Source organism: Pseudorca crassidens, chromosome 2, assembly GCF_039906515.1.
Source record: "Pseudorca crassidens isolate mPseCra1 chromosome 2, mPseCra1.hap1, whole genome shotgun sequence".
Taxonomy (NCBI): domain Eukaryota; kingdom Metazoa; phylum Chordata; class Mammalia; order Artiodactyla; family Delphinidae; genus Pseudorca; species Pseudorca crassidens.
This window is the reverse complement of record NC_090297.1, coordinates 70,590,704-70,606,016: the sequence shown is the minus strand read 5'-3', so window position 1 is coordinate 70,606,016 and position 15,313 is coordinate 70,590,704. Positions and strand designations below refer to the sequence as shown.

The 15,313-nt window shown below is 38.3% G+C and overlaps 1 pseudogene; it reads right to left on the bottom strand.

Annotated features, from left to right (window-relative positions):
* Window positions 1-11,822: 11,822 nt before the first annotated feature.
* Window positions 11,823-12,238, bottom strand: LOC137208942 (zinc finger CCCH domain-containing protein 18-like; annotated as a pseudogene).
* Window positions 12,239-15,313: the final 3,075 nt, after the last annotated feature.

The window sequence follows — 15,313 nt, the reverse complement described above, 5'->3', positions numbered from 1 at the left end:
TAGCTAGTGGGAAGCAGGTGCATTGCACAGGGAGATCAGCTTGGTGCTTTGTGACCACCTAGAGGGGTGGGATAGGGAGTGTGGGAGGGAGACGCAAGAGGGAGGGCATATGGGGATATATGTTTACATATAGCTGATTCACTTTGTTACAGCAGAAACTGACATAACATTGTAAAGCAGTTATAATCCAATAAAGATGTTAAAAAAAACTTTACTCACTGTAAATTTTTTGAATATTAATTATATCAACAGTATATTCTGTAGGCTGTTCCTATTGAGACTGTAAGACTCTGAATTCATAATTTAGAAAACATGCCTTGTGTCAGACAGTGGGCTGGCTAGGCAGTAGGCATAAATAGTGAATCAGACAGACTTGGTTCTACTCACTGTTGAAGTTAGAGTCAGGTGTGATGCCCAATATACCATCAATTCAAATAGAGTGTGATAAAAAATATGCTATGAAGGATGGCAGAATGATAACTGTATATTTAATTGAGTTACATGTGCTCATGATACCATTCTCTCTATATTGATATATTTGGAGCAGATTAAGCTCAATTTTTTAAGGTAATGTCCTTCTTGTGGAGAAAGTGACTTATCAGCTTAGATGGAGCTTGGTAGATTCAGCCAAGAGAAGGCACCTGTGAAGAAATGATTGTGGTGGGATAGAGAAAACGGCCTCCTCAAACACTGCAAGTACTTGAGTATTTTCTCGGCAATAACAGAATGTAGTTCAAGACGAAGTCATGAGACATGAGCCTGAAGAGGAAAGCAAAACCCAAATCACCAAGGCTTTTCAAAGTAAGTTTCTATTTTATTCTGAAAATACCTTGTCTAAGGCCAAAGTTTGTAAGGAACTCTGTTATAAGTAGTAATGTATTTTAGTAATAACATTTACATTTTCAAGGAGTTGAATCAATGCTTTGGGGACAATGTTTTATTTTTTTGTATGTGAATAAATAATTATAGAGACTTTGAAAACATGATACATGAATATAAGAAGTTGAAGACACTTTATAAGAAGTCTGGACAGAGTTTCAATTGATTTTTCTAAATAGACATTTATACAATATTGTAGCCCTTAGTTTAGTAGAAAGAGTCATTGTACAATATAAAGTCATATCACAGAAAAGTTTATGGAACTGTGGAGGTGGCATGAATGCTGACTGGGATAGTCAGTTTGTTGATAATTGAAAAGCCATATAAATGGTGTGAAAGTGCCTGTTCTGGAACAGTCTTCTATAGAGACAACTGTAGCCTGACACACAGCCAACTGTTCAATAGGTCTTATTTGCTTGAATTTATACTAGACATAAATTAATACAGTCATGAAAGAACGAGATGAAAGGAATAAGTTATTACGCTGACCAATACTTAGTTTGAGGAGTCCTTCAAGATTTTAGAATTTTATTTGTTGTTTATATCAGTCATTCCTGCATTTTATTGATTCTTACATTTCCTTTGATTTATATTAACATTCTACAATCCTAAATCTCCTAAAACAGTTCATCGAAACAATGGTAATGAAAATCTAATGGCATTAGTTAAAGGCATTAACTTTACAATTGTTACTTTACAGCCTCATTCCCAAAAGTTATGAAAAATACCTAGAAATTTGGAGAAGTAAATTTGCATGCAACTCTTTTTTTTTTTTTTTTCTAAGATCATTACTATCTGTAAGCACAGAACACTTCAGAAAATAACTGTAACAACTTGTAGAAGGTAATGATATACCGGGAAAACTATTGATTTTTAAAATTTATTTAGAAGGTAAGAGAAAAAAAATCTACTGTCTGGACTAAGTCAAAGACTCAGCATGAAAAGTTGGTAATCAGTCCTGATTTTCATGTCTTTTGCAATAAGAAAATAACATCCTATGTGTAATGGGACAGACACAAACACTGACATTTAGGTTCACAAATACCAGATGATTGCAGAAATGTGACTCTGAATGGATCACCTGGATTTACTTTTCCTTCTGAAAAGTAATGCTCTTTATTTATATTAATTGGATATCTCCTTCATTTGAAAGTATAAATTACTCATCAGATGTCAAGGACAATATGTCACTACTGTAGTATGGTGGGTGATTTTAAATAATTTGTTAGAGAACTTTTATCTTTTTACTTCTCTTGGAAGAAGTAGCATATAGTTTAATAATAATATTTTGGAAATTATTCTTGTCTTTAGCTTTGAATGTAATGTGTTATTTTACCTAATTTTTAAAAGCTCATTGAAGTGTTAAATATTAGTATATTTAAAACACTATAACATACCATCTGAATAAAAGACAATATGCTCTAAGACACTCTGTAAAAGAAGATAAATTATACTATCTTTGAGAAATAATATAGAAAAAGAAGATCTGAAGCAAAACTAGCGACTACTGTCTGTAAAGGGAAGAACTTTTAACTCGTTCATTGATTAGCATCCTATTTTTGTGAGGTAATTTGTGGGCTTGTGATTGGCAATTTATGAGTGGAATTTGGAATCCAACTACAAAATATAAGATGCACAAAATTTAAATACAGTTTTGTTATATAGAAACTATGATAAATACAATAATTTATTCTAAGATACATGAAGAGAATATATTTGACCACAATAAAGAAAAAAAAAAAAGAGATGAATAGAGTTTGCAATACAAACAGAATTCTAGTTAAATGTATTATTTTTCCCCTACTCAAAACACCAGCCCCTTTTGATTTTTACCAATAGTACATAATGTCTAGATTAAGTGAAAGACTTAACATGAAGCCTAGATAATTATTCCTGGCTTTCATATCTTTGTCAATAAAAAAAGAGTGTCCTATTTGGCAATGGGACATACACAAGTACAGATATTTAAGTTACAAATGTCTAATGGATGAAGACATTTGACTCTAAAGGACTATATTGATTCTAAATATATGTTGATTTTTATTATGGAATGAAAGAAGAATTTATGGAAATGCAGAATTGACTTTTGGCTTTTCTAGAGAAAATATTATACACAGTAAAGTAATAGTGAATAACATTTCATAGATTTAAGAAAGGAGAAAAATGTGTGTGTTAGTGGAATATATTACTCAGAATTATGATTTAAAATTTCATGGATAGTGATTTGCTTGGGAATTATTTTTTGATGTCTTTCATGGAAAGCAATTGTATTTAAACTTAGTTGCAAGAGGTCTGAAGACCTTGAAATATTAGCACTGTTTCTAATTGATTTATTAAGAATTTTATGTTTTTAATAAGAAGCTTACTAAGAAATGTTAGTTGCTTGCTGCACTTCTAATATTTTGTCTTTTCTTTTTCAAGCCATATTTAAAGTTATATTGTATACAGTCATGACATTCTACCTACAGATTTTTCTTTGCATATAGGTTCCAATGAAATTAAATATCCACATAAAGTATTTATTCAATATGTACTTATTATATACTTACTACAAATGAGGTTCTGTGCTAGGTACTAGGATACAAGAATAAAGGTTTATTATTGATAAAGATTTTTTTATACCACAAGTGACAATTCCCAAATAAAAAGGTATTTATTTAACTTTTTATTCACTTTTACAATTTTTTAATATGGCAAAAGTATATACAGCACTTAGAAATGAAAATCAGAAAATTCACTTATGATTTAATCCTATCTTTGAAATTCACCAGTGAAGGACACTAAATTAAAAAGTTAAGTGGAAGTTAAAAGAAGCTGTAATATTTTATGACGGCTAGGTATTAATTGAACAAACTTAATTCTGCAAACTATAACAGTGACATAAGGGTTACCAAAAGTAATCCCACAAAGATTAAATTTGCAGTGTTATGGAAAAGATCTTTCTCTTTTCCCACCAAACTGAAGATAACCTAAATGCACTTTGATTATTTTGCAAAGTATTCTTAAAATCTTTCTCTGACACTTGGAGATAAATATTGCCAGTATAGATGCCAAATGGCCAATTGTTTATTGTAATTAAAAAATTATGTGACAAAATCTTTTAAATTATGACCATTCTATATAACCATTTTTGAATTATGATACCTATATGTGATATTTATTACACATATACAAAAAGAATAAAAAAGTAACTCACAATTTAACAAAATGTGTATTTATTTTATTCTATATGCATTTATTATAGTTAAAATATATAAATCAAACTATCTAGTGATAATATGTATTTATGCAAAGTATATATTTATTTGTATAATAAATAAATAACATGTATAGTATGAAATAACAGGAATGTGTATGTGTATGTTATGAAAACAGCAATATACTTTTCAGAAATATAACAAATGATTTCATGAATTGCTTTGCACTGGTGTGTATGCTACATAACTAATTTACACTAATAATCCAGAACAATAAATGTGTTTAATATGATTCTTCACATTTTATTTAATAAACTTAGATATAAAATTTGTTCTGTATAGATACCAATGCATTAAATTTTAATATTTTTTAGCTACATGGAACATAACGTCTTCTACCATAATTATCTATGTATGTTTCACACTTTTTTTTTTTTGCATTTTTACTTTCAATTTTTTTTTAACATCTTTATTGGAATATAATTGCTTTACAATGTTGTGTTAGTTTCTGCTGTATAACAAAGTGAATCAGCTATACGTATACATATAACCCCATATACCCTCCCTCTTGCGTATCCCTCCCACCCTCTCTATCCTACCCTTCTAGGTGGTCACAAAGCACCAAACTGATCTCCCTGTGCTATGTAGCTGCTTCCCACTATCTATTTTACATTTGATATTGTATATATGTCCATCGCACTCACTCACTTAGTCCCAGCTTACCATTCCCACCCACCCATGTCCTCAAGTCCATTCTCTACGTCTGCATCTTTATTCCTGTCCTGCCCCTAGGTTCATCAGAACAATTTATTTATTTATTTTTTAGATTCCATATATATGTGTTAGCATACAGTATTTGTTTTTCTCTTTCTGACTTACTTCAGTCTGTATGAAAGACTCTAGGTCCATCCTCCTAAATACAAATGACTCATTTTCATTTATTTTTATGGCTGAGTAATGTTCTATTGTATATATGTGCCACCTCTTTATTTATCTATGGACACTTAGGTTGCTTCCATATCCTGGCTATTGTAAATAGTGCTGCAATGAACACTGTGGTATGTAACTTTGAAATATGGTTTTCTCAGGATATATGCCCAGTTGTGGGATTGCTGGGTCATATGGTAGTTCTACTTTTAGTTGTTTAAGGACCCTCCATACTGTTCTCCACAGTGGCTGTATCAATTTACATTCCCAGCAACAGTGCAAGAGGGTTCCCTTTTCTCCACACCATCTCCAGCATTTATTGTTTGTAGATATTTTGATGATGGCCACTCTGACTGGTGTGAGGTGATACCTCATTGTAGTTTCGATTTGCATTTCTCTAATGATTAGTGATGTTCAGCACACTTTCATGTGTTTGTTGGCAATCTGTATATCTTCTTTGGAGAAATGTCTATTTAGGTCTTCTGCCAATTTTTGGATTGGGTTCTTTGCATTTTTGATATTGAGTTGCATGGGCCGCTTGTATAGTTTGGAGATTATCCTTTGTCAGTTGCTTCGTTTGCAAATATTTTCTCTCATTCTGAGGGTTGTCTTTTTATTTTATTTATGGTTTCCTTTGCTGTGCAAAAGCTTTTAAGTTTCATTAGGTCCCATTTGTCTTCTTTTGTTTTTACTTCCATTTCTCTAAGAGGTGGGTCAAAAATGATCTTGCTGTGATTTATGTCATATGGTTTTCTGCCTACATTTTCCTCTAAGAGTTTTATAGTGTCTAGCCTTAGATTTATGTCTTTCATCCATTTTGAGTTTATTTATCTGTATGGTGTTAGGGAGTGTTCTAATTTCATTCTTTTCCATGTAGCTGTCCAGTTTTCCTGGCACCACTTATTGAAGAGGCTGTCTTTTCTCCATTGTATATTCTTGCCTCTGTTGTCAAAGATAAGGTGACCATATGTTTGTGGGTTTATCTCTGGGTTTTCTATCCTGTTCCATTGATCTATATTTCTGTTTTTGTGCCAGTACCATACTGTCTTGATTACTGTACCTTTGTAGTATAGTCTGAAGTCAGGGATTCTGATTCCTCCAGCTTCGTTTTTCTTTCTCAGGATTGCTTTGGCTATTCAGGGTCTTTTGTGTTTCCATACATATTGGATAATTTTTTGTCCTAGTTCTGTGAAAAATGCCAGTGGTAGTTTCATGGGGATTGCATTGAATCTGTAAATTGCTTTGGGTAATATAGTCATTTTCACAATGTTGATTCTTCCAATCCAAGAACATGGTATATCTCTCCATCTGTTTGTATCATCTTTAATTTCTTTCATCAGTGTCTTATAGTTTTCTGCATACAGGCCTTTTGTCTCTTTAGGTAGGTTTATTCCTAGGTATTTTATTCTTTTTGTTGCAATGGTAAATGGGAGTGTTTCCTTAATTTGTCTTTCATATTTTTTGTTGTTAGTGTATAGGAATGCCAGAGATTTCTGTGCACTAATTTTGTATCCTGCTAATTTATCAAATTCATTAATTAGCTCTAGTAGTTTTCTGGTAGCATCTTTAGGATTCTCTATATATAGTATCATGTCATCTGCAGACAGTGACAGTTCTACTTCTTCCTTTCCAATTTGGATTCCTTTTATTTCTTCTTCTTCTCTGATTGCTGTGGCTAAAACTTCCAAAACTATGTTGAATAATCGTGGTGAGAGTGGACATCCTTGTCTCGTTCCTGATCTTAATGGAAATGGTTTCAATTTTTCCCCATTGAGAATGATGTTGGCTGTGGGTTTGTCATATATGGCCTTTATTATGTTGAGGTAAGTTCTCTCTATGCCTACTTTCTGAGTTTTTTTAATCACAAATGGGTGTTGAATTTTGTTGAAAGCGTTTTCTGCATCTATTGAGAAGATCATATGGTTTTTACCCTTCAATTTGTTAATATGATGTATCACATTGATTGATTTAAATATATTAAAGAATCCTTGTATTCCTGGGATAAACCCCACTTGACCGTGGTGTATGATCCTTTTAATGTGCTGTTGGATTCCGTTTGCTAGTATTCTGTTGAAGATTTTTACATCTATATTCATCAGTGATCTTAGCCTATAGTTTTCTTTTTTTGTGACATCTTTGTCTGGTGTTGGTATCAGGGTGATGGTGGCCTCGTAGAATGAGTTTGAGAGTGTTCCTCCCTCTGTTATATATTGTAAGAGTTTGAGAAGGATAGGTGTTGGTTCTTCTCTAAATGTTTGACAGAATTTGCCTGTGAAGGAACCTGGTCCTGGGCTTTTGTTTGTTGGAAGATTTTTAATCACAGTTTCAATTTCATAGCTTGTGATTGGTCTGTTTATATTTTCTATTTCTTCCTGATTCAGATTCGGAAGGTTGTGCTTCTCTGAGAATTTGTCCATTTCTTCCAGATTGTGCATTTATTGGCATGTAGTTGCTTGTAGTAATCCCTCTATATTCTTTTCATTTCTGCAGTGTCCACTGCTACTTTTCCTTTTTCATTTCTAATTCTGTTGATTTGAGTGTTCTCCTTTTTTTCTTGATGAGTCTGGTTAATGGTTTATCAATTTTGTTTATCTTCTCAAGAACCAGCTTTTAGTTTTATTGGTCTTTGCTATCGTTTCCTTCATTTCATTTTCATTTATTTCTGAGCTGATCATTATGATTTCTTTCCTTCTGCTAATTTTGGGGTGTTTTTGTTCTTCTTTCTCTAATTACTTTAGGTGTAAGGTTAAGTGGTTTGAAATTTCCTTGTTTCTTGAGGTAAGATTGTACTCCTATAAACTTCCCTCTTAGAACTGCTTTTGTTGCATCCCGTAGGTTTTTGGCTGTTGTGTTTTCATTGTCATCTGTTTCTAGATCTTTTTGATTTCCTCTTTGATTTCTTCAGTGATTTTTGGTTATTTAGTAGCGTATTGTTTAGCTACCATATGTTTGTTGCCTTTTTTTTTTTTTTTTTTTGGTATGTGGGCCTCTCACTGTTGCGGCCTCTCCCGTTGTGGAGCACAGGCTCTGGATGCGCAGGCTCAGCAGTCATGGCTCATGGGTCCAGCCACTCTGTGCCATGTGGGATCTTCCCGGACCGGGGCATGAACCCGTGTCCCCTGCATTGACAGACAGGCTCTCAACCACTGCACCACCAGGGAAGCCCCCTGTTTGTATTTTTTACACAGCGTTGTGGTCAGAAATGATACTCGGTACGATTTCAATTTTCTTAAATTTACCAAGGCTTGATTTGTGACCCAGGATATGACCAATCTTGGAGAATGTTCCATGAGTACTTGAGAAGAAAATATATTCTGTTGTTTTTGGATGGAATGTCTATAAATATCAATTAAGTCCATCTTGTTTAATGTGTCACTTAAAGCTTGTGTTTCCTTATTTATTTTCATTTTGCATGATCTGTCCATTGGTGAAAGTGAGGTGTTAAAGTCCCCTAATATTATTGTGTTGCTGTGATTTCCCATTTTATGGCTGTTAGCATTTGCCTTATGTACTGAGGTGCTCTTATGTTGGGTGCATAAATATTTACAATTTTTATATCTTCTTCTTGGATTGATCCCTTGATCATTATGTAGTGTCCTTTTTGTCTCTTGTAATAGTCTTTATTTGAAAGTCTATTTTGTCTGATACAAGAATTGCTACTCCAGCTTTCTTTTGATTTTCATTTGCATGGAATATCTTTTTCCAACCCCTCACTTTCAGTCTGTATGTGTCCCTAGGTCTGAAGTGGGTCTCTTGTAGACAGCATATATACGGGTCTTGTTTTAGTATCCATTCAGCCAGTCTATGTCTTTTGGTTGGAGCATTTAATCTATTTACATTTAAGATAATTATCAATATGTATGTTCCTATTGCCATTTTTTAAATTGTTTTGTGTTTGTTATTGTAGGTCTTTTCCTTCTCTTGTGTTTCCTGCCTAAAGTAGTTCCTTTTGCATTTGTTGTAGAGCTGGATTGGTTGTGCTGGATTCTCTTAGCTTTTGCTTGTCTGTAGAGGTTTTTATTTCTCTGTCAAATCTGAATGAACTCCTTGCTGGGTAGAGTAATTTTGTTGTAGGTTTTTCTCTTTCATCACTTTAAATATGTCCTGCCCTCCCTTCTGACTTTCAGAGTTTCTGCTGAAAGATCAGCTGGTAACCTTATGGGGATTTCCTTGTATGTTTCTTATTGCTTTTCCATTGCTGCTTTCAATATTTTTTCTTTGTATTTAAATTTTGATGGTTTCATTAATATGTGTCTTGGCATGTTTCTCCTTGGATTTATCCTGTATGGGCCTCTCTGTGCTTCCGGGACTTCATTGATTATATCCTTTCCCTTATTAGGGAATTTTTCAACTACAATATCTTCAAATATTTTCTCAGTCCCTTTCTTTTTCTTTCTTTTTTTTTTTTGGTGTTTTAAAACGTTTCAGTTTGTATTCCTAAGTACATTTTGTTGTCAATGGTCACATATATCAATGTGTCCATTTGGGCAATTTAACAATAAACCTGCAGATCACAATAACAACAGAAATATAGCTAACAAACATTTTTTTAAAAAGCATTTTCAAAGATGTAATTTACATACCATAAAATACCCCCATTTAAAGTGCACAATTCAGTGGATTTTGTACATTCACAAAGTTGTGCAACCATTGCCACTACCTAATTCTAGAACATTCCATCCCCCAAAAGGAAACCCTGTACTCAATGGCTACCCATCTCTCTCTGGCCTAGATAGTGACTAACCTACTTTCAGTCTCTATGGATCTGCCCACTCTGGACAATTCCTGTAAGTGGAACTGTACAATATGGGGCCTTTCGTGACTGGCTTCTTTTACTTGGCAGTGTCCTCAAGGTTCAACCGCGTTGTAGTATCAGGATGGACCACATTTTGTTTATCCGTTCATGAGCTGATGGACACTGGGGTTGTTTCCACATAGTCACGTAGCTGTTGTGTCTATGCTGCTAGTACGAGTCTTTGCGTGGCTTACGCCTTCGTTTCTCTTGGATAGACACCCAAGAGGGGAGTGGCCAGCTCAGAGAGCAGCTCCGTCCATCACACTGAGTAGGCTGTGCCCAGGGCAGCCACACCGGTTCACGTTCCCACCAGCTTGATATGAGGTTCCATTTCCCCACATCCTCCCCAAACACGAAAAACTTCATTTTATTTTTAAAGTGACCCTCTTGCTACTGGAGAGAACGGAAACGCATTCATCTCAATTTAACACCAATCTTACAAACTGCAGGTAAGCAAAAACATTTACATCCAAAACCTTTCTCATAACTAAGAAAAAGCAGGATATGTTCCAGAACACCCATTTCCTTCTGTACTCTATCCCATTATTCTGTAGAATAAACAAACAGTATGGGGGAAAGGTGACTAAATATTAAAAAAAATACATTCCTGAAACAAGTTACGGATCAGGCCCAATTAAACTGCAAAAAAGACCACTTCCCACTAGCTTCAGATTTTTCCACTGCGAAATGCCTGACCCACTAGTCTCACTCCCCAAAACCCCAACTGGGCGCTCAGTGTGACCTGGAGGCACCTCCCCTCCTACTGTGACGTGACCCCCAGACGCCCCTGGAGAGGGCACACTGTCCTCGTCTGTCCAGGCACCTCCCGATGATGCTGACCTGCAGTACCACCACCAACTTTGCTTCATGGTGTGTGTGCTTCTGGGGGTAAATTCTGGGAAGTACTTCAGCAGTGGGACCCCAAGCACCTGGACCAGAGCCTCTGTGGCCTCAATAGTGGATGCTGCTGCCTCATGCCCTTGCTGCCACGGGGGCCTCCAGCTGGTCTTGACCGATGGCCAGGTTTCTGAACCACACGGTTTGTGGACAGTGCTAACTGGAAATGACTGCAGTACATATATGTGTATGCATGCGTGTTTGTCTCCATCATTTTACTCCAGAAATTCCAGAGATGGGCTGACGTCATTATGAAAAAGAAGTCTACGGCTTAAGTTTAAATTTTCTGAAATAATGACATTTAAAATACCAAAGCCTTTGAAGACCTGTAACAATTTACTTTCTACAAGGTACTGCACACGTATCTGCATCCCGAGGGCGGCTACGCTCCCGTTCCACGGGCACAGCACACACGGAGCCATTGCATGGCTGTCTAATTCAGACGAGCCGGACTCCCCCACTCGGCAGAAACCAGCAGCACAGAATTAGCACGGCCAAGAGGACACGCCCCCAGCACTCGCTGACAGGGGTCCCGAGTGTTCCTGTGCACCCTCTACCTTGGGTCACCTCGGGACAAGGGACAGGCTTCTTTGAGGCCACTTGTAGGACGGGGCTCCACCGCCGCCATGCCCCCACCCCCCGTGCAGGCCGCACGCAGCTCCCGTGAGCCTTGTCATGGCCGCTCTCTGCCCTCTGAGTCTCCCCCTTCCCCTGGCTTCACAGCAGTATTCTGGATCCAGGAGAAAGGAGTCTGGCCTCTGGAGCAGGGGGACTGTGAGGTACTAAAGAGATGAATATCGTATATTTTGTACCTTTAACCTGGACTCTGAATGGTATGGAATTTGATATTGGTGAAGGAGGAGTGGACAATGGTGTCACAACATCTTTCATGAAGAATCGGCAGGTGGGACGAGCCCTCACCTTCCTGTCACTGGAGTCCTTCACTTCACCCTCCTCCAGGTCATCATCGTCGATCTCTCCATCGTTGATCTCTCCATCATTGTCCTCTTTTCTTTTCTCCTTGGCGGCCTCCACAGGCTCCCTGTCCTCCATGCCGCGGACGCCCGCCTTCCCGTCCTCCCCCGAGCCCCTTCTCTCCTCTCCTCGTCATCCTTGGGCCCGGCCTTCTAGGTGTCGTCCTCCTGCGTGGCGGGGGCGGGCTACTTGGGGACCTCCTCATCGTAGTCTAACTCGTGCTTGTCCAGGTCCCTGGTGACCGACGAGGCCTCGTCCCTCAGGTCGCTGGTGCAGTCTTCCTTCCCCGGGTCCCCCTCAGTCTGCGGGGGCCTGGCCGGGCCCCCGCTTGGCTCCTGAGCCTCAGAGTCCCGGTCCTCCTCGTTGGAGCGACTCTCCTCTTCCTCCTGGCTCAGTCCCGGGGCGACGTTCTCCTCGTCCTCCATGTCAGAAGCCCTCCCCCCGCCCCATCCAGATCCTGCTCAGACCCACTTTCCCTCAGGATGTCATTGTCAGAGAGCCCCTGCTGCTCCACTTCTTCATCCTCTGGAGAGCGAGGGTCCCAGTCAGGGCTCTCGGCCACATCCATCAGTACCCACGGTTCTCAGCACAAGGGCAGAGAAGGGGCCATGTCTTCGCAGGTGTCAGGGCAGAACGGAAAAGACGTCCCTCAGCCCTTCCACTCCTCACAGGCTCCGGCTTGAGGCGCGACGCAGGCGGAACAAACGGGCTCCATTACCCGAGGGGGCTGGCCATTGTGCGACGTCATCAGGCCGCGACGGTTGTCTGTGGGCCGGCGGGCTTCCCTCGCTTTGCCACGCCCTCCGGCCGCTTCCTTCCAGCCTCCGCACGGCCGCCTCTGCGTGGCGGCGCCCCCACAGCGCACCTCTTTTTCTGTTCTTCTTCTGGGACTCCTATAATTCGAATGTGGGTGTGTTTAATGTTGTCTCAGAGGTCTCTGAGACTGTCCTCAATTCTTTACATTCTTTTTCCTTTATTCTGCTCTGAGTAGTTATTTCCACTATTTTATCTTCCAGGCCATTTATCCATTTTCCTGCCTCAGTTATTCTGCTAATGATTTCTTCTAGAGAATTTTTAATTTCATTTATTATATTGTTTATCATTGTTTGCTCTTTAGTTCTTCTAGGTCCTTGTTAAACGTTTCTTGTATCTTCTCCATTCTATTTCCAAGATTTTGTATCATATTTACTATCATTACTCTGAATTCTTTTTCAGGAGACTGCCTATTTCCTCATTTGTTTGGTCTGGCGTGTTTTTACTTTGCTCCTTCATCTGCTGGGTATTTCTCTGTCTTCTCATTTTGCTTAACTTACTGTGTTTGCAGTCTCTGTTTTGCAGGCTGCATGTTTGTAGTTCCCGTTGTTTTTGGTGTCTGCTCCCAGTAGGTAAGGTTGGTTCAGTGGGTTGTGTAGGCTTCCTGGTGGAGGAGACTGACGCCTGTGTTCTGGTGGATGAGGCTGGATTTTGTCTTTCTGGGTGGCAGGACCGCATCCGATGATGTATTTTGGAATGTCTGTGAACTTATTAGGATTTTAGGCAGCCTCTCTGCTATTGGGTGGGTTGTGTTCATGGGGTGTCCAGCACTAGAGCTCGCTGGCCTTTGAGTAGAGCTGGGTCTTAGCATTGAGATGGAAATCTCTGGGAGAGCCTTCACTGATTTATAGTACTTGGGACCGGGAGGTCTTTGGTGGTCCAATGTCCTGAACTCGGCTCTCCCACCTCAGAGTCTGCAGGAAAAGCTTTGATAATTTTCTGGACCTGCCAGCCTTTCGTCCTGGAGTATTCAAGGTTCTCTCAGCCCATGGGTGCACTGCTGGGGAAGAGGGAGGCAGCCACTGACCAGATGCGGCATGGAGCCTGGAGCCAGGCAGGGAATGCACTCAAGCCCTGAACCCCTGGCTGTTTCACCTTTAGTAACAGTTTTCAACTTTGTAATATGTATTGTGCTTTCAGTTAAATTTTATAAAATATATTCATCTGACATTTGGGCCAGATTGTGTGACAAAAAGCAAATGTCATGCATTATAGAGAACACCTTCAATTTACTTTATAACAGTCTAATAGTTCGTTTACTATTATTTTTGATGTTCAAATAACTGTCGCAGAAAACCAGAAACATTGAAAAAGAAGTCTAATTTTTATTTGTTTAAATCTCAAAGGATCACATTTCACAAAAGAAAGTAAAGTCAAGTCCAGGGGCCTGGTATAAGGCTCTTAGCTCTAGCAATTACTTGTTGTGTCCTCTTGGAAAAATGACTACTTGCTGCCTCTTTTTTTCTCATTTGTAAAGTGGGAAGATTGTAATAGAACCCACTCCAAAGAATATAAGGAGGAGAAATTAAGTAATCTACAGCAAATGCTGGTAATTAGGAAACAATTGGTAAACATCAGCATTATTATCTGATGTTACCATTTTGAGTACACATACATGCTTTTCATTGTCATAGTTTCCTGTATGTGATTTTTTTCCCTTCACCTTGGTAATATTTTGTTCAAAGGCAAGAGGATGAACAATAGATATTCATTAGCCCACAGTTTGTCTGAAAATGATCATCTTGCGTTTTTGGTACGAGTTGCCGAACTTGAATAGTACTAAAGATTTAAAAAATGATAAAATTGAGCATCCCTGGTGGTGCAGTGGTTGAGAGTCCGCCTGCCGATGCAGGGGACACGGGTTCGTGCCCCGGTCCGGGAAGATCCCACTTGCCGCGGAGCGGCTGGGCCGTGAGCCATGGCCACTGAGCCTGCACGTTCGGAGCCTGTGCTCTGCAACGGGAGAGGCCACAACAGTGAGAGGCCCGCGTACAGAAAAAAAAAAAAAAAAAAAGATAAAATCCAATGAATATGCAGATTATACTAGATACTAGATGGACCAAAACATATTAGAAGGACAGAGCAACAAATTTGTTTTTCTCTTCTTTTAATTGTGCCCCATGAAGTTAAAATGTGTAACAAAGTAATTTTTTAATCTCTGAAAAGAATTATTTTATTCGCTTTTTATGACATACCAAAATTATTTAATTAACATGGAATTAGATAATTAAACATTTAATCTACATTTGGGAAATATAAGCAGAAAATGCCACTATAATTAAAAAACGTATTATGCATTTATATAAAATATTCTATATTCTTGGTATATTACTAGGTAATTTTTGTTGTAAAATTAAACTATTGGTCCTTATCTTTAAAAGCATAGAAGCTCAGAGTGATACTGATGATACAAATATGTAAGAACTTAGAAACAACTGAAAAAATAAGGAACTAATACCAGTGAAACAAAGTTCTTATTTGAAGTACACTCTGGTGGGATTAGACTTTATTTACTCTGAGAACTGTGATTGTATTACCTGCAGAACTGGGTGGGTGGGTATTATTGTATGCTTTGTATACTGGCAGGGTTCAAAAGTTCACAACTCTCTTTTTGCCAAGGGTTATGTCTGCTGTTTGGATTTTCCTCTAACCTCCCTCTCCCCTCACCCTGCGCGTGCGCGCACCCACACACATACACACACCCCTCACTTGTAGTTTCTGTATAGCCCATTCTTTACTCATCTTCCCAGATCTGAACTTGGATCTTACTTCTGGCATATAAATTAGCTGTGAACTCAGTCCAGTTATTGAAGCTCCATGAGCCTCAGTT